The sequence below is a fragment of the Protopterus annectens genome, chromosome 1.part0 (assembly GCF_019279795.1).
Source record: "Protopterus annectens isolate FY-2018-M chromosome 1.part0, PAN1.0, whole genome shotgun sequence".
Classification (NCBI taxonomy): Eukaryota; Metazoa; Chordata; order Ceratodontiformes; family Protopteridae; genus Protopterus; species Protopterus annectens.
Genome location: NC_056725.1, coordinates 1,870,905,876 through 1,870,933,728, shown reverse-complemented (window position 1 = coordinate 1,870,933,728; position 27,853 = coordinate 1,870,905,876). Strand labels below are relative to the sequence as shown.

General features: G+C 44.6%; 2 protein-coding genes across 4 annotated transcripts in view; both read left to right on the top strand.

The window, feature by feature from the left end:
- Positions 1–27,853, top strand: part of NIPBL (NIPBL cohesin loading factor) — a 4,951,262-nt gene that overhangs the window by 4,725,881 nt on the left and 197,528 nt on the right. The gene's annotated exons all lie outside the window — the stretch shown is intronic.
- The window catches only part of ATXN1L (ataxin 1 like), a 303,313-nt gene that overhangs the window by 210,011 nt on the left and 65,449 nt on the right, over positions 1–27,853 (top strand). The window lies entirely within an intron of this gene.

Genomic DNA, 27,853 nt, shown 5'->3' with positions numbered 1-27,853 from the left:
TGATGGGTAGAGCTTTTTATTTGGATCAGTATAGATTTTAAGGAGGTTTTGGTTTTCAGATCTAAGCGTATGACTGGGGGAGGTATGGGGGTCAGATAGATGAAAGAGAGGGGCAGATGTAGGGTTGGAATACGAGTTTGTGAGCAGTGGTGAGTTGTATGAATTTCAGTAAATTAGGAAACTCAAACCAGTTTAGGGAGTGGAGGGAATGTGATGGGTAGAGTATTTGGACCCTGTAGCAAATTTGCAGACTTTGTTATAGCAGGCTTCCAATTTGTTTGTTAGGTTAAGCTGGAGATGAGTAAGTAGAGGGACACCATACATAAGAGAAGGGAGCAGGTAGGAGGAAGCTAGAGTATGTCTGGTAGAAGTGGTTAGATAGCGATTTTGTCTGTACAGCAGACCTAGTTTTTGGTGGGTTTCTTGATATCATTTTGAATGTGGATATTGAATTTTAAATGTTCATTTATGGTGACTCCAAGTAGTTTAGTGTGAGGTACACTATTGATTAGAGTATTATTGTGGCCTTTTAAAGGAGCTTTTGCCTGTGGTGAAATTTCTTGAAGGAGAGAATATCAAGACTTTTGTTTTGTTTGCTTTGAGAGCAAGATGGTTGTTTAGCGTCCAAGTTTCCATATTGGAGAAAGCTGTTTGGGTTTTTTTGATGGAGTTTGGAGGGTGAGTTTGCTGTACAGATTATTGTGGAATCATCAGCATACTGGATCAGTGTAGTGTTATCCATGGATTTGTGGAAGTTATTAATGAAAATATTGAAAAGTAAGGGGCCGAGAATAGTGCCTTGGGGGACACGGGAGGGATTGTTGAGAGAGGATGAAGTGGAATTTTTCCATTTAACAACTTGTCTATTGGAGAGAGCTTATAAACCAGGCTGTGGAGGAAGGAGAGAAATTGAGGGAGGAAAGCTGAGAAAAGGGTAGAGGATGTGAGATAGTGTAAAGGCTTTGGAGAGATCTAAGTAAAGGGTGGATATGATTTTCCCAGAGTCACGAGCACACTTAATGGTGTCAAGGAAGGACAGAAGAGCAGTGGTACTGCCGTGCCCAGGCCTGAAACCATGTTGTGTTGGGGTAAGAAGAGGATTGTGCGCTAGGTATGGCAAGAATTGGTGATCAATGCACTTTTTGAGGATTTTAGAAAGAGATGAGAGAATAGTTATCGGATGGAAGTAAGTATTGTCTGTGTTGTTGTCGCCTTTCTGGAGAGAGCTGACAAAAGCTTTCTTCCAGAGTGAGGGGACATAGGCGTCTTGGATGGACCTGTTGATAAGAATGGAAAATGGGGAGGGCAATGCTGTCTGCAGCCATCTTAAGGAAGGATGGAGGCAGATTATCAGGAGTGTAGGATCAAGGTTTTAGTTTAAGGTGGAGTCTTTTTATACTGCTGGTGTTGATAGGTTAAAGACTGAAAGGTGGAGTGTTCGAAGGAAAAGCAACAGATGGGGGCTATGAGAGTGAGAGAAAATGGGAAAGTTTGCATGTAGTTTGGCTTTGCAGTCAACAAAAAGGTGTTGAAATTAGATGCAATTTCATGGTTTGGGAAGTTTGGGTTAGGGCATGGATTATCTTTTCTACCAGGGTTTAGAAGGGAGGAAATGCAATTCCAGAACTTTTTGGGGTTAGCATTATATTTTGATTGAAGCTTGGAGTAATACGTCTTACAGTCTTTAGTTATTAGTTTCTTCATTGAGTTGTGGAGTTCTTTTAATTCGATTAGAAAGTTTAACTTGTTTATTTGGTATTAGTTCCAACATTTGTTTCTGTGGTGTATTAATTTTCTGGTTTCTTTAGATAGGCAGGGAATGGTTTTGGCTTTTATTCTTTTTGTTCTAAGAGGCACTAGGCTATTTAGTAAGTCTAGGAAGGTTTTGTTGAAGTAATTAGTGGCACTATCCAGAGGCAGAGTCTTTAGAGGGGCCCAGTTCATTTTTTTCAGACAGTTGGAAAATGTTTGTGGATTGAAGTTGGTGTGAATATAGTATTGATGATGTATTTGGACAGAAGAGGCACACCAGAGGACATAGGCTGGTACGTGATCGCTGAGGGGATCCGGCATAATTCAGCTGTTTGAGATTAGTTTGGGATGAGTTGCTGAGATCTAGTCTAGTGTAGTGCCAGAGGAGCCTTCTTTACTGTGTCTGGTAGAGTAGTTTATTAGCTGGGAGAAGTTGGAGATTAATTGTTTGGCTTGGAGATTGTGGGAGATGGTGGCCCAGTTGATGTTTACATCGCCAAGGATGAATGTTTCCTTTTTGATGTTGGAAGAGAACCATGAGAGACTGTCTTCAAGAATGGCAATGTTATCACCAGGGGGAATGTAGATGGCAGCTAAACATAAAGATTTATGTTTGCTGATTTTTAGGAAGGCTATGGATAGCTCAGCAGGAGAGAATTTAGGAATGGGGTTAGTGTATGGAATGACTGTTAGACAAGAGGAGTAAATTATGGCTACCACTCCTTTCTTGTTAGGGCTGTCATTCTGTGTGATTTGGTAGTCAGAGGGAAGAATTTCAGTGTCTTTGATATGGGATTTGAGCCAGGTTTCTGAGACAGTTAATATGTTGGGATGCTTATGTGACAGGCAGGCGTGTAAGCTAGGTATTTTATTGCAAATACTTTGGGTATTGATTGTAGCTAGGTGGATGGTTTTGGAGAGGATGATTGTGGTGATGTAGAGGAGCAGATGATGGTGGAGACAGTGGGACCAGGATTGGGATGGATATCACCTGAATTAGAGAGAGAGAGAGAGACTAGATGCAAAAGATGGGTGATCAGGTTCAGTGGGAAGGGTAAGTTAGGAGTGTAGTTGAAGAAAGGTCCGCTGTAGCCAGTGAAGTGGGTTAGAAGAGAGAGCTACTGGAGGGAGCTTAAATTAATAGAATAGAGTTGTATTTAGAGGGTATAGTTTAAGGGATATGGAGGAGAAGGAATGAGGGGAGACTAAGTGGAAAAAGTTACATGTAGTGATGAAGAGCATGCGGAGCCACAGGGAGGATAGTAAGGCATAGAAGGGGCAAAAGAGGGATATGAGGAAGGCTGAAGTAAGAAAGCGGGTGGGGAAATGGAGCATGATGTAGAATGAGAGAGGTGTAGAAGTAAATGTGAGATGGGGTGGTAGAGATTAGTAGGTTGAGGTAGGAGTGTGGGCAGTGGGAATAATGAGAGAGAGTTTGGGAGAATAATTGGGGGACAGGAAGTAAGTGGGTGGAGGAGGGACACAGTGATTATTGAGGTGGGGAGTATAGTGTGTCTAAGTAAGGGAGAGGTTAGGAAATTTGAGAGGATTAGAATTCTGGGGGGAATAGCATTCAAAAGACATGCGTGAATGGGTGTTCCTTTGTTGAAGGTTGTGCGTCGAGCTGGCACCTTAGCACCTTAAAAATCTACTGCCATTCATTAGCGGACCTGAGTTCCGCTGTGGCCACCCCTAACTGGGAAAAGCCGAAAGAAAAACAACAACAAGAATGCTGGGGGGAGTGGGTTGATAGGATGAAAATAGGTGTGGGAGGAGTGAGGGGAAGTATAAAGGTAGGACCACTGGGGGTGTGAGGGAATTGGGGCAGGGAGAGGAGTGGAGTGAGACCGCAGTGTGAATGGAACATGAAGAAACCAGAGAGGCAAGCAGTGGAAACCTATCAGTGAAGACCTCAGACGGGGGTGTGTAATAATACAAACTGTACCTGTAAAGTGAAGGAGAGGTGAGAAAGCAAAGTTTATTAAGGTTGGGAGTGTGTCTTCATATTGATTTGCTTATTAGTAGCTAGATTGTGCACAGATTAGAGTAAGGAGATACAGTGACAATGAAGGAGTATCTCTAGAGATGCAAATAAACAGGTGGGGCTCAAGTGATGCAAAACTAAGGCAAGCAGCACTGAAAGAGCTGCTAGAGGGTTATTTTTATTCACAGAGAATAGGAAGGATGTGAATTAAGTGTATACTGCATAGTGGACTTTTAGGATTATTGCACAAGCTGGGGGGTGGTGGGGGAGGACACAAGGCTCAAACAGTTAGTATTATTAGCTTGCTGAGAACTACCAAGTTACACTGTTAATTTTAAAGCTTCACTATCATAACATACATTTAGAATGACTGGGCGGACTTGACCCTGCTCTTCAGGCTCAAAAGGTATATCCTTGATTTAGTTTTGCAGTACTGATTCTTTCTTGGACTGTATGGGTAGGGAGGTAGCAGCAGACTACAGAGTTGCCCGAATGTGCTGTGAAGAGAGAGAGAAAAGGAGAAGTTGAAGCTTCTAGTAAAATGAGATAAAGCTCGGTTAAAGGAAGTAATGAGGAGATAGGCGAGTGTTAAAGGATACAGGTCTGAGGATAGAGCGGAGAGAAACGATAGGATAACAGATTCTACTGCAGCAGTTTGAGAGTAGTTCAACAGTTAACACATCAAGTGCCATAACTTTGTTTGGAAACCAGTTAATAAATCATGCACAATACATTTAGTAGCAAATTATCCTTTGTATACAAGAAAAGTAAAATGTTTATGAAGCTCGAAATTGATGGTGTAATGATGAATGTTGTTAGTGCATATGCTCCTCAAGTTGGGTGTGCGATGGAAGAGAAAGAGAAATTTTGGAGTGAGTTGGATGAAGTTGTGGTGAGTGTAGCCAAGGGTGAGAGACTAGTGATTGGAGCGGACTTTAATGGGCATGTTGGTGAAGTGAACAGAGGGGATGAGGAAGTGATGGGTAGGTATGGTGTTAAGGAGAGGAATGCAGAAGGTCAGATGATTGTGGATTTTGCGAAAAGGATGGACATGGCTGTGGTGAATACGTATTTTAAGAAGAGGGTGGAGCATAGGGTGACGTACAAGAGTGGAGGAAGATGCTCACAAGTTGATTATATACTATGTAGGAGGCCAGTCTTAAGGAGATTGGAGACTGTAAAGTGGTGGCAGGTGAAAGTGTAGTTAAGCAGCATAGATTAGTGGTATGTAGAATGACGTTGGTGATCAAGAAGAGGAGGAGGAATGTGAAAGCTGTGCCAAGGATTAAATGGTGGAAGTTAAAAAGGGTGATTGTGAAGTGGAGTTTAGGGAAGAGTTAAGACAGGCACTGGGAGGCAGTGGAGAGTTACCGAATAGCTGGGTAACTACAGCAGAACTAGTAAGGGTGACTGCTAGAAAGGTGCTTGGTGTGACATCTGGACAGAGGAAGGAGGACAAGGAGACCTGGTGGTGGAATGAGGAAGTACAGGAGAGTATACAGAGGAAGAGGCTGGCAAGAAGAAGTGGGATTGTCAAAGAGATGAAGAAAGTAGACATGAGTATAAGGAGATGAGGCATGGCAAAGAGAGAGGTGGCAAAAGCTAAGGATAGGGCATATGGAGAGTTGTCAGAGATTGGACACTAAAGAGGGAGAAAAGGACCTGTACCGATTAGCTAGACAGAGGGACAGAGCTGGGAAAGATGTGCAGCATGTAAGGGTGATAAAGGATAGTGAGGGAAAGGTACTCACAAGAGAGGAGAGTGTGTTGAGTAGATGGAAAGAGTATTTTGAGAGGCTGATGAATGAAGAGAATGAGAGAGAGAGAAGGTTGGATGATGTGGGGATAGTGAATCAGGAAGTGAAACAGATTAGCAAGGAGGAAGTAAGGGCAGCTATGAAGAGGATGAAGAATGGAAAGGCTGTTGGCCCAGATGACATACCAATGGAAGCATGGAGGTGCTTAGGAGAAATGGCAGTGGAATTTCTAACTAGATTGTTTAATGAAATTTTGGAAAGTCAGAGGATGCCTGAGGAGTGGAGAAAAAGTGTTTTGGTACCTATCTTTAAGAATAAGGGTGATGTGCAGAGCTGCAGTAACTACAGAGGGATAAAACTGATTAGTCACAGCTTGAAGTTATGGGAAAGAGTAGTGGAAGCAAGGTTAAGAAGGGAGGTGATGATTAGTGATCAGCAGTATGGTTTCATGCCAGGAAAGAGCACTACAGATGCAATGTTTGCTCTGAGAGTGTTGATGGAGAAATACAGAGAAGGTCAGAAGGAGTTGCATTGCGTCTTTGTAGACTTGGAGAAAGCATATGACAGGGTGCCTAGAGAAGAGTTGTGGTATTGTATGAGGAAGTCGGGAGTGGCAGAGAAGCGTAAGAGTGGTACAGGATATGTACGAGGGTAGTGTGACAGTGGTGAGGACTGCAGTGGGAGTGACAGATCCGTTTAAGGTGGAGGTGGGATTACATCAAGGATCAGCTCTGAGTCCTTTCTTATTTGCAGTGGTGATGGACAGGTTGACAGATGAGATCAGACAGGAGGCCCGTGGACTATGATGTTTGCAGATGACATTGTGATCTGTAGTGAGAGTAGGAATCAGGTTGAGGAGACTCTGGAGAGGTGGAGATATGCTCTAGAGAGCAGAGGAATGAGGTCAGCAGGGCTAAGACAGAATATATGTGTGTAAATGAGAGGGAGGGTAGAGGAATGGTGAGGATGCAGGGAGTAGAGTTGGTAAAGGTGGACGAGTTTAAGTACTTGGGATCAACAGTTCAGAGTAATGGTGAATGTGGAAGAGAGGTGAAGAAGAGAGTACAGGCAGGGTGGAATGGGTGGAGAAGAGTGTCAGGAGTGATTTGTGACAGACGGGTATCCGTAAGAGTGAAAGGGAAGGTCTACAAGAGTGTAGTGAGACCAGCTATGTTATATGGGTTGGAGACAGTGGCATTGACAAAATGGCAGGAGTCAGAGCTGGATGTGGCAGAGTTAAAGATGTTAAGATTTGCAATCGGTGTGACTAGGATGGATAGGATTAGGAATCGGTATATTAGAGGGTCAGCTCATGTTGGACAGTTTGGAGACAAAGCAAGAGAGACGAGATTGCGTTGGTTTGGACATGTGCTGAGGAGGGATGATGGGTTTATTGGGAAAAAGATGCTAAGGATGGAGCTGCCAGGTAAGAGGAATAGAGGAAGGCCTAAGATAAGGTTTATGGACGTGGTGAGAGAGGACATGCAGGCGGTTGGTGTGACAGAGCAAGATGCAGAGGATAGGAAGAAATGGAAAGAGATGATCCACTGTGGCGACCCCTAACGGGAAAAGCCGAAAGAGAATGATGATGATGATGATACAAGAAAAGTAAAATGAACACTTAAGGACAGCACAGCTGAATCAGTAGAAGAAACACAACTACAGTGCTAAATCATTAAGCACTTTCTAATGCCAACACCAAGTCAATTAGATTTAAATTATGTTTATAACAGCAGATGTAATGTGATCCTATCTCGCCTACATTCTGTACTGATGGGTTCGGAGCCGATCCTCGGCTCCGACTCGGCACGCTATACTATAGAACGAAGTCTCTTATTGGCTGAGCTATCCCACATACCAGGATACACCACCACTGCTTCCCCAGATCTCGTTTGCCGCTTCTACAGCAAAGACGTGGTCTCGGACTTGGCTGAGCTAAGTGCTTATTACTTGAAAATTTCTGTCAGAAATTTTTTCTAATCTACCCAAAAGCTGTTTTAACAGCTATTCGTTGTTGTGTGACTGTGAGATTTGAGTCTTTTTTTGTGGTAAAATTGTCTTAGTTTGAGGGAAAGGATCCCGTTTAAGTTAGAGGGGCCTTGCCCTCGCGCGTTGTTGAAGCTTCTTAGTGTAAGTCTTTCTGTGGTAGAGTTGTCTAGATTTGGGTCAAGTGATCCCATTTAAGTTAGAGGGGCCTTGTCCTCAGTTTACGTATTTCTTTAAGTTATTTTTTTTTTATTAGTGTATTTAAAAGAATATTTCTGTGGTAGTGATTTGTGTGTCAACATGTCGAAAGAGCACAGACCATCAGGATTCAAAAAATGCTCTAAATGCAGTTACAAAATGTCCATTACGGACAACCACTCTTTGTGCGTTTATTGTTTAGGCCCTAAGCATCGTCAAGAGTCATACAGCGTTTGTCACGCTTTTTCCTCCCGTGTCCTCCAAGAGAGGAAAAATAAATTGATTTTAAAAGGGCTCATCACCCCTTCCTTTGAGGAGGCTTTATCTTCTTCCTCTTCACCTTCAAAGAAGAAGAAATCGTCGGCTCCGACCAGCCCGTTGGAACCGGCTACAAAGAAATCTCGGCAGGCTTCTCCGTCGGCTCCACGGACTTCGGAGCCGAGGGCAGAACGGTCTGCCTTGATGCCTCCAGCCTCGACTCCTCTGGCTTCGGAGTCAACGGCTAGGGCTTCGAGAGGCGGGTCACCTTCATCGGCTCCACTGTCTTCAGAGCCAATGAGAGTTGCCCGCTCAGACTCTTCCCCTTCGGTGCCGAAGTCCACTTCGGCTCCGAGGGAAATTGCAATGGTTGCGGAGTCTCCCTCGGCACCGATATTTATCGAGACTATTCGGAGCCGGTCCCCCAGTCCTTTGGAACCGGTGGAGAAGTCGACTCGAACTCGTTCGATCTCTTCTCGGTCTTCGAGAATGTCAGATTCGGACATAGACAGGGTGCTTCAAAGGCTGTTTCAGTCTCCGGTCTTTCAAAAGTTGGTTTCGGCTCCAGCCCAGTCGGCTCCGGAGCCGGTTGCCCACTCTGTTGTCTTGGTTCCTCCTCCAACAGCCTCGGCACCGTTGGAGTCTGTGCTGGTGGAGCCGGTGGAGGTTTTCGGGTCGGTTCCGACCCTTACTCCAACCCCGCCCTTCGGGTCGGAGTTCCGGTACACGGACCTCCTCTGTCGGCCCCGGGGTGACGCTTCGGGACCGATGCTTTCGGTTCCGAGCCTCCCTCTCAGTGCGTCGGCTGCGGGAGTGCCGTCTACTGTTGTGGCCTCGGGGGTTGGACCTTCCCAGGACTCTGGGGGTCCCGCCTTCAGGGCCATGAGGAGTGCTTTGGCCAAATCTTCTTTGGCCACCTCCACCATCTCAGTCACCTTCCCTTGGCACGGAGACTGGTTCCTTTGTAGTCCCCCTGTCTCAAGACAGCGGAGCCCTGGGGCCTGAGGCCACCCCCATTGGGGGTTCCCTCCTTCCAAACCCCCTTCCGCTGAGGAGTCGGTATTCCTCAAGGCCTTCGGGGCTCAGCCCTCACCTCCTGGGTGTCTCCGTCCTTCGATGAGCTTCTGGATTTGATCTCTCGAAGGGTGTGGGAACACCCGGATTCTGTGGAACCGGTGCCAGCTCGCCCCAATAAATTTCTCTCAGCACCCCCTGAAAAGGATTTTCTCTCCAAAGGTGTGGCTGTAGATGCCCTGGTGGTGGCATCTGCTACCCAACAAGATGTGGCAGAGGCTTCAATGTCCGTCCATCCTCCTAATAAAGAGTCTAGGAGCATGGATCGGTACGGGAAGCGCACCCTAACTTCAGCAACCTTTACTTTATGGTCTCTGAATTATTTGATGCACTTCACCAGACTTCAGAGGGATCTGGTCAAGGAACTTTTAGATACCCTCTCTGGTAACTTACCTGAGCAGTTGGCCCAGACGGTTAACTCTCAGCTGGCTAACCCTGTCATCGTTATCGAACTCGTCCATGAGGCTCATTTCATATGCAGCTGAGGGGGCGAGCAGAGCGGCGGGAACAGGCGTTGCTCTACGGAGACAAGCCTGGCTCCGCCTTTGTCATTTTGCGGAGGCCTTTAAGTCTTCCTTTGCCGACGCACCCTTTGATGGGTCCTCTCTGTTTGGACCCAAGGTAAAGGACACCTTGACTCGCTGTGAACAAGAGGGTAAGACTTTAACTGCCGTAGGGGCACGGTTTTCCACTCCCTTCAGGCCTTATCCCAAGGCTAGAAGAGGGGGGAAAATGTGGTTCCGTAAATCTCAAAAGTCTTACTCTTCGCAGAAGAGCGATCCCCCTTCAGAGGCGGCGGAGGCCCCCGCAACACTGGAGACCGTGAGTCCTTTCGTGGCTCCTCAACCTTCCAGCATCCCTGAAGGAGTGCCCAACTGTGCAGCTCCGGAGCCAGTCGGGGGTCGTTTTTCGAACCACCTAAAGGCCTGGGAGAGTATCACTCAGGACCGATGGGTGCTCCGAATCATCGCCCCTTTTTCTCAAACCCCCCCCCTCCATTCCAAAGAATCCCGGACCCGCCGCCCAGTCAACGGGATCTTGCAGCCAACGAAATATCAAAGCTGCTTTAAAAAGGAGTCATCCAACCTGTTCCCGCAGGCCAGACCGGATTAGGGACTTACTCAAGATTCTTTTTGGTGCCAAAAAAGACCGGGGACTTGAGGCCCATTTTGGATCTCAGCAAGCTAAATTGATCAGTGAAAAAGTCCAAGTTCCGGATGGTCACCTTGCAATCCATTCTCCCGCTGCTGGAGAAAGGTGTTTGGATGTGCTCCATAGATCTCAAGGACGCCTATTATCACATCCTGATAGATCAGGCGTCCAGGAGACACTTGCGCTTCAGCCTGGGAGACAGTCATTTCCAGTTCCGTGCACTGCCCTTTGGTCTCACCACAGCCCCCAGGGTGTTCACCAAATGTTTGGCGGTGGTGACTGCTCACCTGAGAAGTCTAGGATTCCAGGTGTTTCCATACCTACATGACTGGCTCCTAACTGCCACCTCCAGGCATCTACTCTTGCAAAATCTAGCAGCCACTATATCTCTAGGCAACTCCCTAGGAATCACCTTCAATTGGACAAAGTCCGTGTTGCTGCCATCTCAGCACATTCGGTTTATCGGAGCAGAGATAGACTCAAAGCAAATGCGAGTCTATCTTCCTGCAGAGAGGATAGAAACACTACAGTCTCAAGTTCGAGCTTTGCTCCTCAGACGTCAAGCCCCAGCGAGGATGGTCCTACAACTGTTAGGTTCCATGTCGGCCACCGTTCTCCTAGTCCCCTTAGCAAGGTTACATATGAGGATTCTCCAGTGGCTCCTGTCAGTCCAGTGGTCTTATCAGGATCTCCCACTCTGTCACCACATTCTGATCACAGAGACGTGCAAACAGGACCTTCGGTGGTGGCTTCTTTCCTCCAACCTGGATCAGGGGCGACCCTTCATTCCACCACCCCCAGTGGCCACATTGACTATGGACGCCTCCCAGACGGGGTGGGGGGGGCATTACCTGGGCAGGTCAGTCCAAGGCAAGTGGCACTCCGACGAGAGTCTCCTCCACATCAACATGCTGGAAATGAGGGTGGTGCTTCTATCGTTGCAAGCACTACAAAGTTACCTCCCCCAGGGCACGATTGCCATTCAGTCCGACAACATGTCGGTAGTCTGGTACCTGAACAAGCAAGGAGGGACCAGATCCTACCCCCTTTGCAGAGAGGCCATGAAGGTATGGGATTGGGCGATTGCAACCAAACGTTTTCTGGTAGCAACACACATTCCAGGGAGATCCAATGTGATAGCCGACAAACTGAGCAGAACTATTCTCTCCCCTCACGAGTGGTCTCTGAACGACAGAGTGGTAACTCAGATTTTCAGGAGATGGGGAACTCCTTGCTGTGACCTTTTTGCAACCCCCCTCAACACGAAATGCCAACAGTTCTTCTCTCTCACCCCAGTTCCGGGGGAGATTCCCAAGGACGCCCTAGTCCAAGCTTGGCCCACCGGTCTGCTATACGCCTTTTCACCGGTTCCCCTTCTTCCCAAGGTGATCCAGAAGGCGATTCGCTTGGAGAGCAAAATGATTCTAGTTGCCCCATACTGGCCTCGTCAAGTCTGGTTTCCCTTTCTTCGCAAATATGCTCTGGACGGTCCATGGTTCCTGGACCAAGTTCCGGATCTCTTGACCCATCAGTCGGGACAGCTACATCAGTCCCCCCACTCATTGAAGTTAACAGCTTGGCTCCTCGTCTTCCGACTATAGTCAGTAACCATGCTTTGGACCCGGAAGTCATACATATCTTGTCCTCGGCCCACAAGACTTCTACTAAGAAAATGTATAGCAGCAAATGGAAGAGATTTGCTATTTGGGCCCAACTCCGGGGCTTAGACCCCATGACAGCCCCGGTGTCAGAGGTTCTGAAGTTTTTAGCTTCTCTGTTCAACCAAGGTTGTTCGGTCTCTACCATCAAAGTTCAATTGGCGGCTATTTCCAATTTTCACGAGAGCATAGAACCACCTTTGATGAGCAACAAGTTGTGTAAAGCCTTCATGAAAGGTGTTGGGCTGCTACGGCCCCTGATATCTCATCCCGCTCCACCGTGGGACCTTAATGTGGTGTTAGGTGCTTTAACCTCTTCCCCCTTTGAACCGGCAGCAACTTGTGACTTAAAATTTCTTTCTTGGAAGACTGCTTTATTAGTTGCAATTACATCAGCCAGGCGAGTTTCAGAACTTCAAGCCCTATGTGTCAAACCACCATACCTGGTTTTTCACAAGGATAGAGTATCCCTCAGACCGAACCCATCCTTTGTTCCTAAGGTTTTGTTCTAATTTTTGTCTGCAACAATCACTGGAACTTCCAGTTTTCTTCCCGAAGTATTCAAACAGAGCGGAGTATATCTTTCACACCTTGGATGTCCACAGACAATTATGCTTCTATTTGGATAGGACGCACCAAGCACGAAAAACAGATCAGTCGTTTGTGTCCTTTTCGGACAATAAATTGGGCAAAGCCGTCACGAAAGTCACTATTGCCAAGTGGATCAGAGACTGTATCAGTCATACTTACTTCATTTCTAACAGAGCTTATAGCTACAGTGAAAGCTCATTCTACCAGGGCTATGGCTACTTCGGCGGCCTTTCATTCCAAGCTTGCTATTAGTGACATCTGTGCGGCGGCTACATGGTCTTCTCCTCACACCTTTATTTCTCATTACAAATTGGACGTGGCATCTCAGGGGCGAGCTTCCTTCGGTTCCACAGTTCTCAGGAGTGTTTTCCAGTGAGCCACCCAGGAATCAGGTGCTAGGGACGCTGTCCCATCAGTACAGAATGTAGGAGAGATAGGATCACATTACATCTTTTAGTTATGTACTTACCATAACTTTAGATGTATGGGATCCATCTCGCCTACATTCCTAATAACCCACCCTCCTTCCCCCTGCCTTGGAGATCAGAAGAGACCGGACGGTCCGAGTTCAACTGTTTCCTCTCTTGAAACACCTGGCAATATTATATCAACAGTCTATGTGTGTGTGCATGTGTGCGGACAAACAAGATCTGGGGAAGCAGTGGTGGTGCATCCTGGGATGTGGGATAGCTCAGCCAATAAGAGACTTCGTTCTATAGTATAGCGTGCCGAGTCGGAGCCGAGGATCGGCTCCGAACCCATCAGTACAGAATGTAGGTGAGAGGGATCCCATACATCTAAAGTTATGGTAAGTACCAAACTAAAAGTTTTAGTACAGCATAGTCGTATAGAGACAACATAGCTGCATTGGTAATGTCAGTACAACACTGTTGATGAATGGCAGAATCAAACCAGTGAAATAAACAAATAAGCAGAGCAATAGTTAAGAATCAGAAAAATGAATACCAGTTGTATAGTTCAAAATAATTAGCTAAAAACAACACTTTAAGAAATTCCTGAGGTCTAATGGCTTACCAGCGAGCAGAATTCAACTGCTGAAGAGCATTTGTATCCTGAGGGGAGACTAGTAATTTAAACATGGCTCCATAAACAGCAGGAACCTAATATAGACTTAGTATTGGGGGAGGGGGTAGCAAAAAGGGTGTGAACCTGGTGCAATGTAAAGAAACCAGACAAATCCAGAGAGACACGCAGTGGAAAACTGTCAGTGAAGACTTCAGAGGGTGTGTGTGTAATATACAAAACTGTACCTGTAAAGTGAAGGAGAGATGAGAAAGCAAAGTTTATTAAGGTTGGGAGTGTCTTCACATGACGTGCTTATTAGTAGCTAGTTTGTGCACAGATTAGACTAAGGAGATGCATTGACAATGACGGGGAATCCATAGAGATGCAAATAAACAGGTGGGCTCAAGTGATACATAACTAAGGCAAACAGCACTGAAAGGGCTGCCCGAGGGTTAGTTTTTATCCTAGAGAATAGCAAGGATATGAATTAAGTGTATACTGTCTAGTGGACAGTTAGGATTACTGTGCAAACTGGGGAGAGGGGGGGGACAAGGCTTAGCCAGTCAGTATTATTAGCACACTAAAAACTACTAAGTTACACTGTTTATGTTAAAGCTTCTTTAACTTTAAGCTATTTAAAACAACATTGCAGGACAGTCTCAAATAAATGAAGAAAAATATCTAAACTAAGCTTTGCTATATTCCTGACTATGTCTAAGAAAGTTACTGTTCCCTAGAAACTTACTTACAGAGCAAGGCAAAAGTGGTGAATGGTTCTTCTCTAGTTGTTGTCAGGTCAAAGACGGGATACAGAATACTGCGTCTCTGAGAGTTCTCAAATTAAATTAATATCTCCAGTGTTACTGCTGGGCTAGCTTGCAGAATCACATCATTTGTCATCTGACTTCTAGTTCCACAGCCCAAAACAGCCATTGATGGCAGCTGGTAGCATTTAGCATCTACCTGTAAAAATGCATAGAAAGGGCATTTCTTCAGATCTTTGTCAAATGCTGGAAGTCCTAAAACAATGAAACACTTCCATGACCATACAGAAAGCCTCTTGGCACAGATTCTGTGTCTCCAGTCTAGTCTGTAAAGTAATTTAATTTCAGCTATTTTTCTAAAATTTACTAAACTGAGGTTAACCTCCTGTATCCCAATTTCCACTGTTTAAATACATGCATCTGAACAGTTACATGTGCACGCTGTCCTTTTCCAGTAGGGTACATTGTGGATACATTTCAAGCACTTTGCAAAAACCTTTTCAACACACACTTCTGTTCCAGCAGTTTGATATACAGATGATATACAGTTATAATACATTTGTAACACAAGTATCTAATATAGATCATGTTGATATTCACAATTGACATATTTACAAAATTCCATATAGCTGTGCTGGCACTGTCTCCCTTTGTCACACTGAGCATCATGTTAGCTTTTACACTTTGTTCTTCAACAGGCTTTTCAACACTTCTTCATTTTTCATTCATCGAACTATTGTCTGCAAACCTAAAGTTAATATTTCTTGCAATAGGTTTAATGCAGCATCTGATTTGTATGGCCCAGCATTTCCTGTGATATATTTAGGATATAAATGTGTACGTAAGATGATAATATACAGCCTTGTTGCATCCCTTTCCTTATCCGGAACTGGTCATTTATTCCATGCATATAGTTTTTGTTTTGCATAAAATTCCTCAGGAGTCAAAGTGATCCCATACCCCAGTTTCTCTAATAGCTTGCCATAGTATGTTGGATCACACAGAGGCTTGACTTTGAAGTTAATAAAGCAAGAGAAAATGTTTTTCTGGAGCTTCTTTACGTTTTCTATTATAGATTTTCTTTATAGGTGAACACTAGGCTAACTGCTGTGAAGGGCCATTTTAAGCCTAGGCAAAAACCCAAGGTTAGATATGAACATTGTAACTTGTGTTTATGAAGTGAAGACCTTAACCAGTATGCCAAACTCACCCACACCTGTAGATGTTGGCAATTTGCCCTTTGATGCTTCTGCCTCTTCTAAAACCAGCTTGGTACAAACTATATAAAGGCTCAGAATTATTTCAAAGGAATATGTAGTGGAGGTAAAGAACATATTTAAGGGATTAGTCTTGGTGGATAGAGTGCCTAAAGACGTATAGACAGACATTCTTGATATTGTGGAGACTTTAGAAGTGGAGTACTAAAGGCAGTAGATACAGGGGAAAATATGTCAAACTGAATGCAACTTCAGAGGTTGCCAAGAAGATATAAGGAGACATGTTTGAAGATATTAAGAAGTGGCAGGAACATGTAGAACCATAGAATATTCCATAGCATCTGTAATGCATACAGTGATATATCCTTTCATCTAGAACCAGATGTCCTAAAGAGCCAAGTTAAATGGAACATTGAAGGCCTTGCCAGTAACAAGGCTGCCAGAAATGATGGAATTCTATTTCAGTTGTTTAAAGTCCTGCAGAATAATGCTGTTAGTGTTGCTTGAAATTTGCCAGCAAATTTGGAGAAAACAGCTTTGGCCATTGGATGGGCAAAGGCCAGTCTTTTTTGCATTCCCCGTCAAAAAAGATAGTGTTGAAGTGTTGGCAAATTATCGAAAAGTTGCAGAGCTGATACTATCAGTGTCATTTTTCGTCATGGATGGGTATTGGATCCGAGCCGGCAACTGATGAACAGATCCAGATCTCAAGCTCTTCCCCTTCCCATAATCCCCTGCTGACCTGTAATCCTCAAATCTTGTTTGTTGCTGAAAGCATAGGATGTGATGCAAGCTTGCGCTTCCTTGTGTGGCAGATCAAGTAGCTCTTTTCTTTCTTTTTGGAGTGAGTGAAAGTGTTTCTTTTCCTCCCGTCTTAGTTTTTCCTCCCCTCCCATAGCTAATTTGTTTCTGTAGGATGCCTTTTTCTCTCATTTTAACTTCTGTTTTTTTCTTCCTGCTCCTTTCCCCTTCCATAAAAAAAAAATCTCTCTCTCCTTTCTCGTGTGTGTGTGTGTGTGTGTGTGTGTGTGTGTGTGTGTGTTGAGATGTCCGAAAAACCTTCAAGCTTTAAATGTTGCTCTTTGTGCAGTCGGAATATGCCTCATTCTGATTCGCATGAGGAGTGTGTTTACTGTCTAGGAGAGCTGCACCTGGAGGTAGAATATGACATTTGTGCTGCATTCAACCCCGGGGCTGTCATGGAATGTAGGAACAAGCTGTTGCTGAAGGGGGTTAGCTGAGGGTGGTCCACTGGCATTGGACTCTTCCCTCTAAAGTTGCTCAGGACCCTAGGAAGAGACCCCCCCCCCTTCAAGGGTCTCCTCCTGCTTCAAAAAAAGCCGAGGCTCTCTGATCGCAGATCCCCGGATCTGAGCCCAGCCTCCTTGGCTTTGGATCCAGGCTTTTCTGCTCCAGGAGCCTCTGTTCAATCTCTCGGATCAGAGGCCTTGGCACCTAGGAGGCCTTCGGATCTGATTTGGTGCAAATGTTCTCCAGATCCGACCGATTTGTCAGTCTGTCTGGTATGCTGGCTAAAGCATCAGATCCGATTGTTCTGTTGGATCCGGTAGTCATTGAAAGTTCCCCCTCCAGGTCCAAGAGTTCAGATCCAATGCATTGGAATTGGTCCCCCATAGGGATCATAAGAGCTTTGTTTGGCAGGATCTCCAGCAAAGTTGAGCATTTGTCCAGGTCTTCCAGAAGTTTGGTACATATAGATATGGATAGGATGATGAAAAGTTTCCTCAAGGCCCAAATCGAGTTGGGCTTATTGTTTCTCCAGTTCAGTGGCCTAGTGGACCTTCTCCATCCATGGGACCTCACTGTCTCCTGACTTGTCTGAGATTGGAATGCCAGGATCAGAGCATTCCTTGTTGGGAGGCCGACTGTGTCCAGTATCCCTATCTTCTCGACACCATCAGGGTCCCTGGTGGGCTGTATTCCGCTGCCCTCAGAACATGCTGTGTCTTGATCCAGTGAGGTTGGTGCTGGATGTTCTTCGTGTTTCACTGTTGCAGTCATTACATTTGGGTTATCTGCCTGCAGGTAGCCCTCAGCCGGCCTGAATACCAGAGTCTTGGATTCCTGCGTCGGATGCTGTCTCCTCTTTCATGATGTCAGGGGTATAAAATATGCAGCCGATGCCATTACATCAGTCTTTCTTGCTGCGCGGTGCCCGAAGCAGAAGCAGTTCGCGAGTGCCGGTCGGCCGAATCCTGAAATTTTCATTTTCGAATTTCTGAACCGAAGTCTTCAAAAAAGCTAAGTACCCCGTTGGGGATCCTTTTTCTTGCTCTTAAACCGATGTCCGTAAAAGTTAACAATTGTCTTACCTGTGGAAAGCAAATACCTCATAAAGATTTTCATTCATTCTGCATTCCTTGCTTAGGCCCAGACCATTACGTCCCTCGCTGTCAGTTTTGTGCTTTATTCAACCCCCGAACTATTCGTCGTCGGTCTATTTTTGCAGCAAATTATTTTGGTACTTGGTTTAACTATCCAGAAATGTTGTCGGTAAGCCATTTGACTAACGATACTCGAAAAAAACATAAAGATAGACAGAGACAGTCTGCATAGGTCCAAAACTGCCAACGTCGCTTCCACTAAGCTAGTCGCCAGTTCGCTGGTACTCGGTGAGGTGCTTTCACAGCCCGTGATACCCAATACTTCAGATTCGCAGTCTTCTGCTGAGACCCATTCGGAGTCTGGTATGCTGCGAGATGCTTCTTCGACTATGGAACCTGTGGATATCTCTACCTTGGATAGGTCCGGAGCCGCTGTGCAGTCACCGGCCTCTGAGGGTGTATTTAGGCCTACAGACTTGCATTTCAAACTGACGCCATCTTCTTCTTTAAGGCCTAAAACTCAACCCAAGCCTAGAAAACCGATGTCCAAAACTGCATGGTCAGGCTCATATGACTAAAAAACAACAGATCCAAAACCAGGAAGCAGAGCAGCCAACGAATAGTTAATAAATAGCGAGTCCTTTATTTAGTTGAACAAAGCCTTAAAACACAAGCGCTTTCGCTCAGAAAATTCTGAGCTTTTTCAAGTGATAACATTTTGTTACACCAAGTGTCTTATATATCTTAACAGCCTTTCCATTAATTGGAAAACCATGCTGTTAATTAGTGCTTTAAAGAGAAACTAATCTCTTTAATACATAAATCACAGCCTAAACAACATAAAGTGCAATTGCTTCTAAAACTAAGGAATGATCAATAAAAATATATCTCATGTATTAAGTAAACAAAATCATTGTAACCACACGGATTTAGAATAAAGTCCAGCACTTAAAACATATTAAGTGGTTGAAATATACATCTTGATTAATTCTAAAAATGCTAAAATACAATAAACATTAATTCAATAAAAAATGTAAAACATTATATTAAAACCATGAACTTCCCTATTAAATTTTCTTATTAATAACCATGTAAATTACAGTTTCTCCAACCCACCAAATATTCCACAGTGGTTTCAATATTTTAAAGGGCTCTTATTTATGAATATGTTAAAATTCGTAGATTATTAAACATTCCTTGGTAGAGGTGCCCCTCAAACCAATAGTCAAGAAAATATGCCCATAACTTGTACCTAAACACATTAAGTGCAAGAGTTTTGAGCAATAAATTCAGATGACTATAATCTTGCCCTCCTTAATTTCAGCACAGGTTTAATACTAATAGTACCATTAAGCCCAGGAGGTCTCCCTGCATCTAACCTTAACTGCCATAGGAGCTCGCGATATTCCAGGGTCGATTCCCAATCACCACCCCTAGCATCCAGCTCAACCTGTTCAAGAACTATAAACTTCAAATTGATATTAGAACAGCTAAGAGAATGCTTGAAGAAAGCATTGGATTCCTTCCTTTTGGTTATGTCGTAAAGGTGCTCGTAAATCCGCTTTCGGAGCTCCCTTTCCATCTTCCCTGCGTAGAAACTTTTGCATGTAGTGCAAAAACCTAAATATACCACCCCTTTAGTGCCACAGGTGTAAAATCCTGGTGGGTGGATTTTAAACCTCCTAGATGGAATATACAAGGATTTTTCATTCAAAATGGCATGGCATTGACTACAAGCACCACATCTGTATGTACCCACTCTTGGTAACTTTACCTTCCTTTTAGTCTTTTGCTTTTTTTCAAACATTTCCTTAAAATTTACACCCCTTTTCCTTACAAAGTTAGGTTTAGTAGGCAAAAGACCTCTAAATTCCTCATAAAGGGAAAGAACTGGCCAATACCTCGTCACCGTTTCTTCCATTTCCCTTGAGTGAGAGGAATAGGTGTAAACAAAGCTGTTCTTAAAGTTGTCAGGTGTTCTGAGTGCTGATCTTGATACCATTTCTGCTCCTTTACCCAAAATGGGTGTATAAGCAGTGTCTCTTTGGGAACCGACCTCATCAGCCAAGCTCTTAAAGAGGTCCAAGGGGTAACCTCTTTCCAAGAATAAAGATTGCAGTGCTTCCACCTCTAGTTTATAATCTTATAGGTACTGCAAATTCTACTGGCTCTTATGAGCTGCCCCTTCATAATTCCCTTTTTTTGGTAAAAAGGGTGTGCACTCTCATAGTGTAGCAAAGAGTTGGAGAAGGTGGATTTGCGATGTAACTTGGACTGGAAAGTGTTATAAGTGTAATCCTTATACAAAGTAATATCCAGGTAATGTAACTCATGCAGGTCAACAGAATGCGTAAATTGGAGAAAGTCAGTTGTAGTGTTAATATAACTAAGGAACCCTTCTAGTTCATCTTCCGTTCTTCCCCAGAGAATGCAAATGTCATCCAGGTATCTCCTATAGAAGAGTATGTACTCCTCCCAGGGGGGGACCAAAACGTACTTGTGTTCCCATTTGTGAAGCACCACATTGGCATAAAATGTAGCGCATGATGCCCCCATGGCTACTCCCCTACATTGCCTGAACAGCTCCCCATTGAAAAAAATAAAATTGTTCTGCAAGACAATTTCCATAAGCTCAACCACCAAATTAGCTTATTACTCAGGCTGGTTTCTTTACTGAGGAATTCTCCAAACCATTCCAAGCCTTCCATATGGGGTATACTGGAAAAGAGATCCTTGATGTCAATGGTTGTCATAAGTAGTTCTGGGGAGAAGCAAGTAGTGGGGATGTCACGCAAAAAGTGCCAAGAGTCCTTACACACATGACTAAGCAGGGGCGTAAATTCTTTTGTTAAATGATCAATAAATTTCCCTATGGGCTCGGTGATACCTCCAACACCTGCTACTATCGGCCTGAATCTTAATGGGTCAAGTCCTTTATGAATTTTTGGGATCCCAAATCCCGGTACCTTCGGTTTTTCTACATGTAAATAGTTGTAAAGCTTCTCATTGATGGCACACTGCAACAAAAGATCTTTGAGGTAGTAATTGATTTGTGCATGGGCAATATTGACCTCATTAAGTGAGACCGTGACGTATTGCTCATCGTTTAGAAGCATGGTATGAATGTATGCTTCATAATCCGCAGTAAACATAAGCACAGCCCCCCCCCCCGCCCTTATCTGGTTTCATTATCCTGACATTCTCTTCCTTGAGTTGGTCAATGAAACTAATTTCCTTGGTGGACAAATTACTCAGAGATGGAGATCTTTTACCATTAGACATTCTCCTAAAATCTTTTTCCACTAATTCCTCAAAGAGGAGAATTAGTGGATGCAATGGGGGGATGACTGTGCTGGTGCGAGTTAAACCTGTTTCCATATACTGTTGCCCTTTAAATAAATGTGTTAAATTTAAGCCTCTAGTGAAAAGTTTTAATTCCACCAAAGCCTGCGATAGGTTCATTGATTTAGAAGGGACAAAATGCAAACCACGAGTGAAGACATCAAATACCCAATCCTCCAATTCTATATCTGTAAAGTTGTAAATTGTAAAATTGTTCTTTTTTAATATAGTACAATTCCCATTAGGATCTCCCATAATGTCATTAATAGGGTTAGAGTAGATGTTGAAAATAAATTCAGCATCCCTATTGGGTTCAGGTGCATCAAAAACACTCCCTTCTTTCATTGTCTGCGGGTCCATACTCTGGGTGCTTGTCTGTGTCCCCATGCCCCGGTCTTCCCGGGGTTCTGCTGAAAATCCTGATTGTTACCCCTTCTACCTTTTTCAGCAAGCCTTTCGCTTCTCCGAGGTAGTTCTTCCACTTCCTCATGCATATCATCCTCCTGATTTTGCGCTTCTATAGGAACCCTGCTTGAGACCCCCTTAGTGTAGCGATTGGGGGAGGGATAAGCCACCCCTTCTCTATACTCTATCAAATCCCTTTCTAGCTTCCTAAGTTTTCTATTTAAAACCTTGTCACAAAATACATCCACTTTGTCAAACATTTGATCATATTCAGGCTTAAAAGCCATAAAATCTACATCAGTTGTTAACTTGCTGTTTAAAGCTTCTAGATCTTCCAACAATAAATGTACTTTTGCTTCGTATTCTGAAATCATCAAATTTAACATCTCCACACCTGCTTTATCAAAGATGTTGCAGTTTTTGATAAGTGGATCCCGGTTGCACATTATTGGGAAATTTATAAAAACGCAGCCCTTTTGGGATGTACTTAACCCTTGCACATTCCCTGAGGTAGTCTATTTCAAGCTGATTATTTCTTAACAGGTACAGTTTGTCTTTAAACTCCTCAAAATCTTGTTCAAAAATGGAAGCATTGCAAAAGTTTACAGTACCTTTAGTAAATGCAAACTGCTGCCCAGCCCATCTAGAAAAATTGAAGTCCTTGTTTCTATAGTCAGTCCTGCTGTTTTTAGAATGCACAGTTCCTTCATTTCGTTCATTACGTTCATAGCATTCCCCGCTGTAGAGTCGTCTCACCCCAGCGCCAGATGCATCAAAGGAAGGCAATGCTGTTCCGTTATAGCCTTCCGTAGCTGCCATAACTGGGACCGTTTTTTTCTGCTACACCAGCTGCGTGCTGCTGATTACACGCCAGCATTGGTGAAGCTGTGTTAGAGGATTTTAACCAGGAAGTGAGTTCTTTTAGTGTAGTGAGAACTTGGTTGAATTCAGCGCGGGTCACAGGAGCTTCGTTGCTGACACCTTGTAAAATCTCCGGAGTGTCCGCAGGATTAAATCCCTCTACTTCAGTGGCCATGGCAAAAAAACAGCAGAAAATCCAACAACAAAAATTGCAGCAAACCAAGTAACAACAGATCCAAAACCAGGAAGCAGAGCAGCCAACGAATAGTTAATAAATAGCGAGTCCTTTATTTAGTTGAACAAAGCCTTAAAACACCAGCGCTTTCGCTCAGAAAATTCTGAGCTTTTTCAAGTGATAACATTTTGTTACACCAAGTGTCTTATATATCTTAACAGCCTTTCCATTAATTGGAAAACCATGCTGTTAATTAGTGCCTTAAAGAGAAACTAATCTCTTTAATACATAAATCACAGCCTAAACAACATAAAGTGCAATTGCTTCTAAAACTAAGGAATGATCAATCAAAACATATCTCATGTATTAAGTAAACAAAATCATTGTAACCACATGGATTTAGAATAAAGTCCAGCACTTAAAACATATTAAGTGGTTGAAGTATACATCTTGATTAATTCTAAAAATGCTAAAATACAATAAACATTAATTCAATAAAAAATGTAAAACATTATATTAAAACCATGAACTTCCCTATTAAATTTTCTTATTAATAACCATGTAAATTACAGTTTCTCCAGCCCACCAAATATTCCACAGTGGTTTCAATATTTTAAAGGGCTCTTATTTATGAATATGTAAAAATTCGTAGATTATTAAACATTCCTTGGTAGAGGTGCCCCTCAAACCAGTAGTCAAGAAAATATGCCCATAACTTGTACCTAAACACACCATCAACCAAACCATTCACTTGCCTACCTTTTATCCAAATCCACAGAACAAGGGTGAGAAAATTCTGCATTATTTGGACATACACAGGCAGTTATGTTTCTACTTGGACAGAACTAAAGCTTTCAGAAAAACTGAGCAACTTTTAGTGTCATATGCTGCAGGATCACAAGGAAAGGCGATCTCAAAACAGACTTATTTCTAAATGGATAGGCTATTGTATCAGTTTCTGCTGTTTTCAACATGGCAAATCAGTGCCTAAGGGCATTAGGCCTCACTCCAGCAGAGCAGCAGCCACTTCAGCAGCCTTCCTCAGAGGGGTACCAACCAAAGATATCTTAGAGGCTGCAACTTGGAGTTCAGTGCACACTTTCACAAAGCACTACCACTTACCTCTTTACTCTATGTCCAGAGCAGGCTTTGCCACTGCAGTTCTGCAGGGCCTCATAGCCTCTCCTAATCCTATTTAGCCCAGCCACCCATCCTCAGCTTTGGGATTCAACCCAAGAGTAATGACTGCAACAGTGAAACACAATGAACATAGTAACAGTTGTGTACCTACCATAAATGTAGATGTTCGAGTGTATTCACTGTTGCAGTCCAGGTTACCCACCTACCATCCCCTTCTCTTTGCTGGGACTTTTCTGCATTTCTCTATCCTATACAACCTTTTTGGTGTATTTGCTTGTAGATAAAGGGAATGTTATCTTTGTGCATGTATTTTTATTGGCATGTTTTTTCAGCCTACCAATTTGGGGGCACCTGACATCTGGGGCAAGAAAAACTGAAGAAAATGGTGTCGGCTGCATCTTTTATACCCCTGGCGCACTGACGTCAGGGAAGAGGTGACTGCAACAGACGCTGGACCTAGACTTTGGAATTCTGTCCGACTGAGGGTAGCCTGCTAGCAGGATAACCCAAGAGTAATGACTGCAACAGTGAATACACTCGAACAACTTTTTATCCAAACCCCCAGAATAAAGGGGAGAAACTTCTGCATTCTTTGGGCATACACAGGCAGCTACGCTTATACTTGGACAAAACAAAAGCTTTCAGGAAAACTAAGCAACTGTTTGTAGCATATGCTGCAGGATCACAGGGCAAGGCTATCTCAAAGCAGACTATATCCAGATGGATAGGACAATGTATTCGTTACTGCTACACACAGCATGGAAAATCAGTCCCAAATAACATTAGGCCACATTCCACCAGGGCAACAGTCACTTCAACAGCCTTTCTCAGAGGAGTACCTACCAAGGAAATTTTGGAGGCTGCAACTTGGAGTTCAGTGCACACCTTTACCAAGAATTTCCACCTGCCTCTTTACTCTAAATCCAGAGCAGGATTTGCCACTGCAGTTCTGCAGGGCCTCATAGCCAATCCTATCTCTTTATAGACCAGCCACCCAACCTTAGCTTTGGGATTCTATCCAAGTGTAATGACTGCAGCAGTGTAACACGATGAACATAGTACAGTTTTGTACCTACCATAAATGTAGATGTTCGAGTGTTCACACTGCTGCAGTCCAGATTACCCTCCCTCCATCCCCTCTGAACTAACTGGACTTATCTATACCTTTCTATGCTATACAACCTTTGTGGTGCATTTGCTTGTAACTGAAGGTATTGTTCTTATTTTATATGTATATTCTTTTTTAGCAATATGTATTGCCTATCTACTTGGGGGCACCTGGCATCTGGGGCACGAAAAAACTGAAGAAAATGGCGTCTGATGCATCTTATATACCCCTGGCGCACTGACGTCAGGGAAGAAGCGACAGCAACCGACGCCGGACCAAAACTTTGGAACTCTGCCGACTGCGGGACCGCCTGACGGCAGGATAACCCATGTGTAATGACTGCAGCAGTGTGAACACTCGAACATCTACATTTATGGTAGGTACAAAACTGTACTTTTCCCTGACTAAATTCCAGTTGGTGGCCATCTCTAATTTCCATTTGAATGAGGGTCCCACTTTTTTTCTAAACTATGCAAAGCCTTTCTCAAAGGGGTCTTTCTTCTTAGACCTCCTATCAAAGATCCATCCCCACCATGGGATTTAACTCTGGTGTTGCAGTCTTTGCTACAAAAGCCCTTTGAACCAGCTGCATCTTGTGATCTTCTCTGTCTTGGAAGACTGCCTTCTTTGTGGCTATGACTTTTGCCAAGAGAGTTTCCGGGTTGCAGGCTCTCAGCATTAAGCCTCCTTTTATGGTCTTCTACAAGGATAGGGTATCCCTCAGGACAAATCCTTTATTTGTTCCAAAGGTGGCTTTGGAAGCTAATCTCAACCAATCTATCCAACTACCAGTTTTCTTCCCTAATTATTCTAATAAGGGGAATGTACTTTACATTGCTTAGACATCCATAGACAGCTACATTTTCATCTTAAGAGGACTGAGGAATTTCAGAAGTCAGACCGGCTTTTCATGACCTTTTCTCAGGCCAGAAAATGTCTGGCAGTTTCTAGGGTAACTATTTCCAGATGGATTGCTAGCTGTATTTCCCACATTTATGATAGCAAGCATATGGAGCTATCCAAATCAGTTAAAGCCCACTCTACTAGGTCTGTGACTACATTTTGGCTAAACTTTCTTTGGATGAGATTTGTGCTGCTGCTACTTGGTCTCTTAATCCCCCACACCTTTGTTTCACATTGTAAGTTGGATTTAGTGTCTTGGAATAGGGCTTCCTTTGGTTCCTCTGTGCTCTGGCATATCTTTCCCTGAGGCCACCCCAGGGCTCATAGTAGCTGGGGACTCTGTCCCATCCGTGATGAATAATGACACTGATAGACTCAGATAGTTATGTCCTTGCCATAAGTTGGAATATGTGCTATCCAGTGATCTGAAGTAGTTAACTTCATTTGTCAGCACCCTTTGGGAATCGGCTCCGACCTCGGATCCGAGCCGGCAGTCTTTCATAGCTTAGATCCGAGCTCCTAGCTCCTCCCCTTCACCCATAATCCCCTGCCAACCCTGACTGACCCCAGATCTAGTTTGCCGCGCTTCTTGTCAGCAGCTAAGTTTTTGAGCTCCTGGTGTCGTAGGGTTTTTGTGAGAGTTTTTCAATTTTTTTTATTATCCCCTTAAGTCGAGTGAGTCTTGTGTGGTCAGGTTCCCTTTTTTGACTAAAACTACCCTAGTTTATACCTCCTTTTTAGTTAAACTTACCCTCCCTCCCCTTCGCTGGTCGTAGTGTTTTGTGTCTGTGTGGGTTCCGTCTAGGTCAGAGCACACTGGTCCGTCGGATCCGATGGCTTCGGCGCCGACCCTGATCCTTCCATCAGATCCGAGCGAGGGTCTGTTCTCGGATCCCAGAGAGAGCGGCTCTCCTTCGGCTTTCGATGTGGTGGAGAGGGCACTGTCGAGTGCTTCCAGGCCCCCGATCCTTGCTACGGCTCCGCCCCGCACTCCGTCTCTGTTGGGTCTGGCTTCCATCACCCGGCCCCAGGGACAGCCTGCTTTGATGTCCCAGGTCGTTCCCTTGGAACAGGATGTGGCTGGTGAGACGTCCTCGGACAGCCCCCCCGAGGACGTCCCTCACAAGCAAAAGTGCAAGAGGAGGCACGTGGACTCCCCCGAGTCCTTGACTGATGACACGGATTTGGATGAAGGGGAAGGCTCCCCTAGGTCACCCCCCGAGGATGTCTCCTTCGGAGACATCATGGAAATGCTCAGGATAAGAGGGGGTGGTCTGCCCCCAAGGTTTCCTCAGACGAATCCGTGTTTCTGGAGGCATTCGAAGCAGGCCCATCTACATCTTGGGTGTCCCCTCCGCCCGACCCTTTAGTGGACCTTACCACTAGGGCATGGAAGGAGCCGGACACTGTGGAGCCAGTCCCCAAATGTCCGGACAAGATCCTTAGTCCTCCGAGAGGTCCCATTGGAGCAAGGGTCCCCCCGTAGATGCCATGTTGGTGGTGGCGGCCACCAAGAGGGAATTAGCTCAGGAGAGTCCCTCGGACCATCCACCGAGCATGGAGTCCCGTTTGATGGACCGTTTAGGGAAGCGGGCCTTTAGTTCAGCGACCTTCTCGGTGAGGTCTCTGAACTACATGGCACATGTTATTCGACTGCAGCGGGACCTTATCAAAGAGTACGCTGCGTCGCCCCCGGAGTCCATGTCGGTGGAGGACAAACGGTTGTACTCCACTCGGATGGCCACTCTCAGGTCCATATCTAACACCTCTATGCGGCTGTTGTCCCACGCCACAGAGGGAGCCACTAGAGCCAGTGGAGCAGGCCTCGTCATGCGACGTCATGCCTGGCTCCAGCATTGTGATTTTGCGGAACCCTTCAAGGCGTCATTTGCGACTGCCCCTTTCGATGGTTCTGCCCTGTTTGTCAAGACCGTTCGCGAGACTTTGGTCCAGAGCGAAAAGGATGGGAAGACGTTGTCTGCTGTCGGAGTCCGCTTCTCTTCTCCCCAGAGGTCCTTCTCCAAGAACCAAAAGGGACAGAAGAAGATGTGGTTCCGGAAGTTGCAACAATCCCAGTCCGCTCCGGATCCCCAGTCCTTCCGTGGCAGAGGAGGACAAGGTGGACGCCGCCCTAGAGGCAGAGGGGCCCGAGGAATG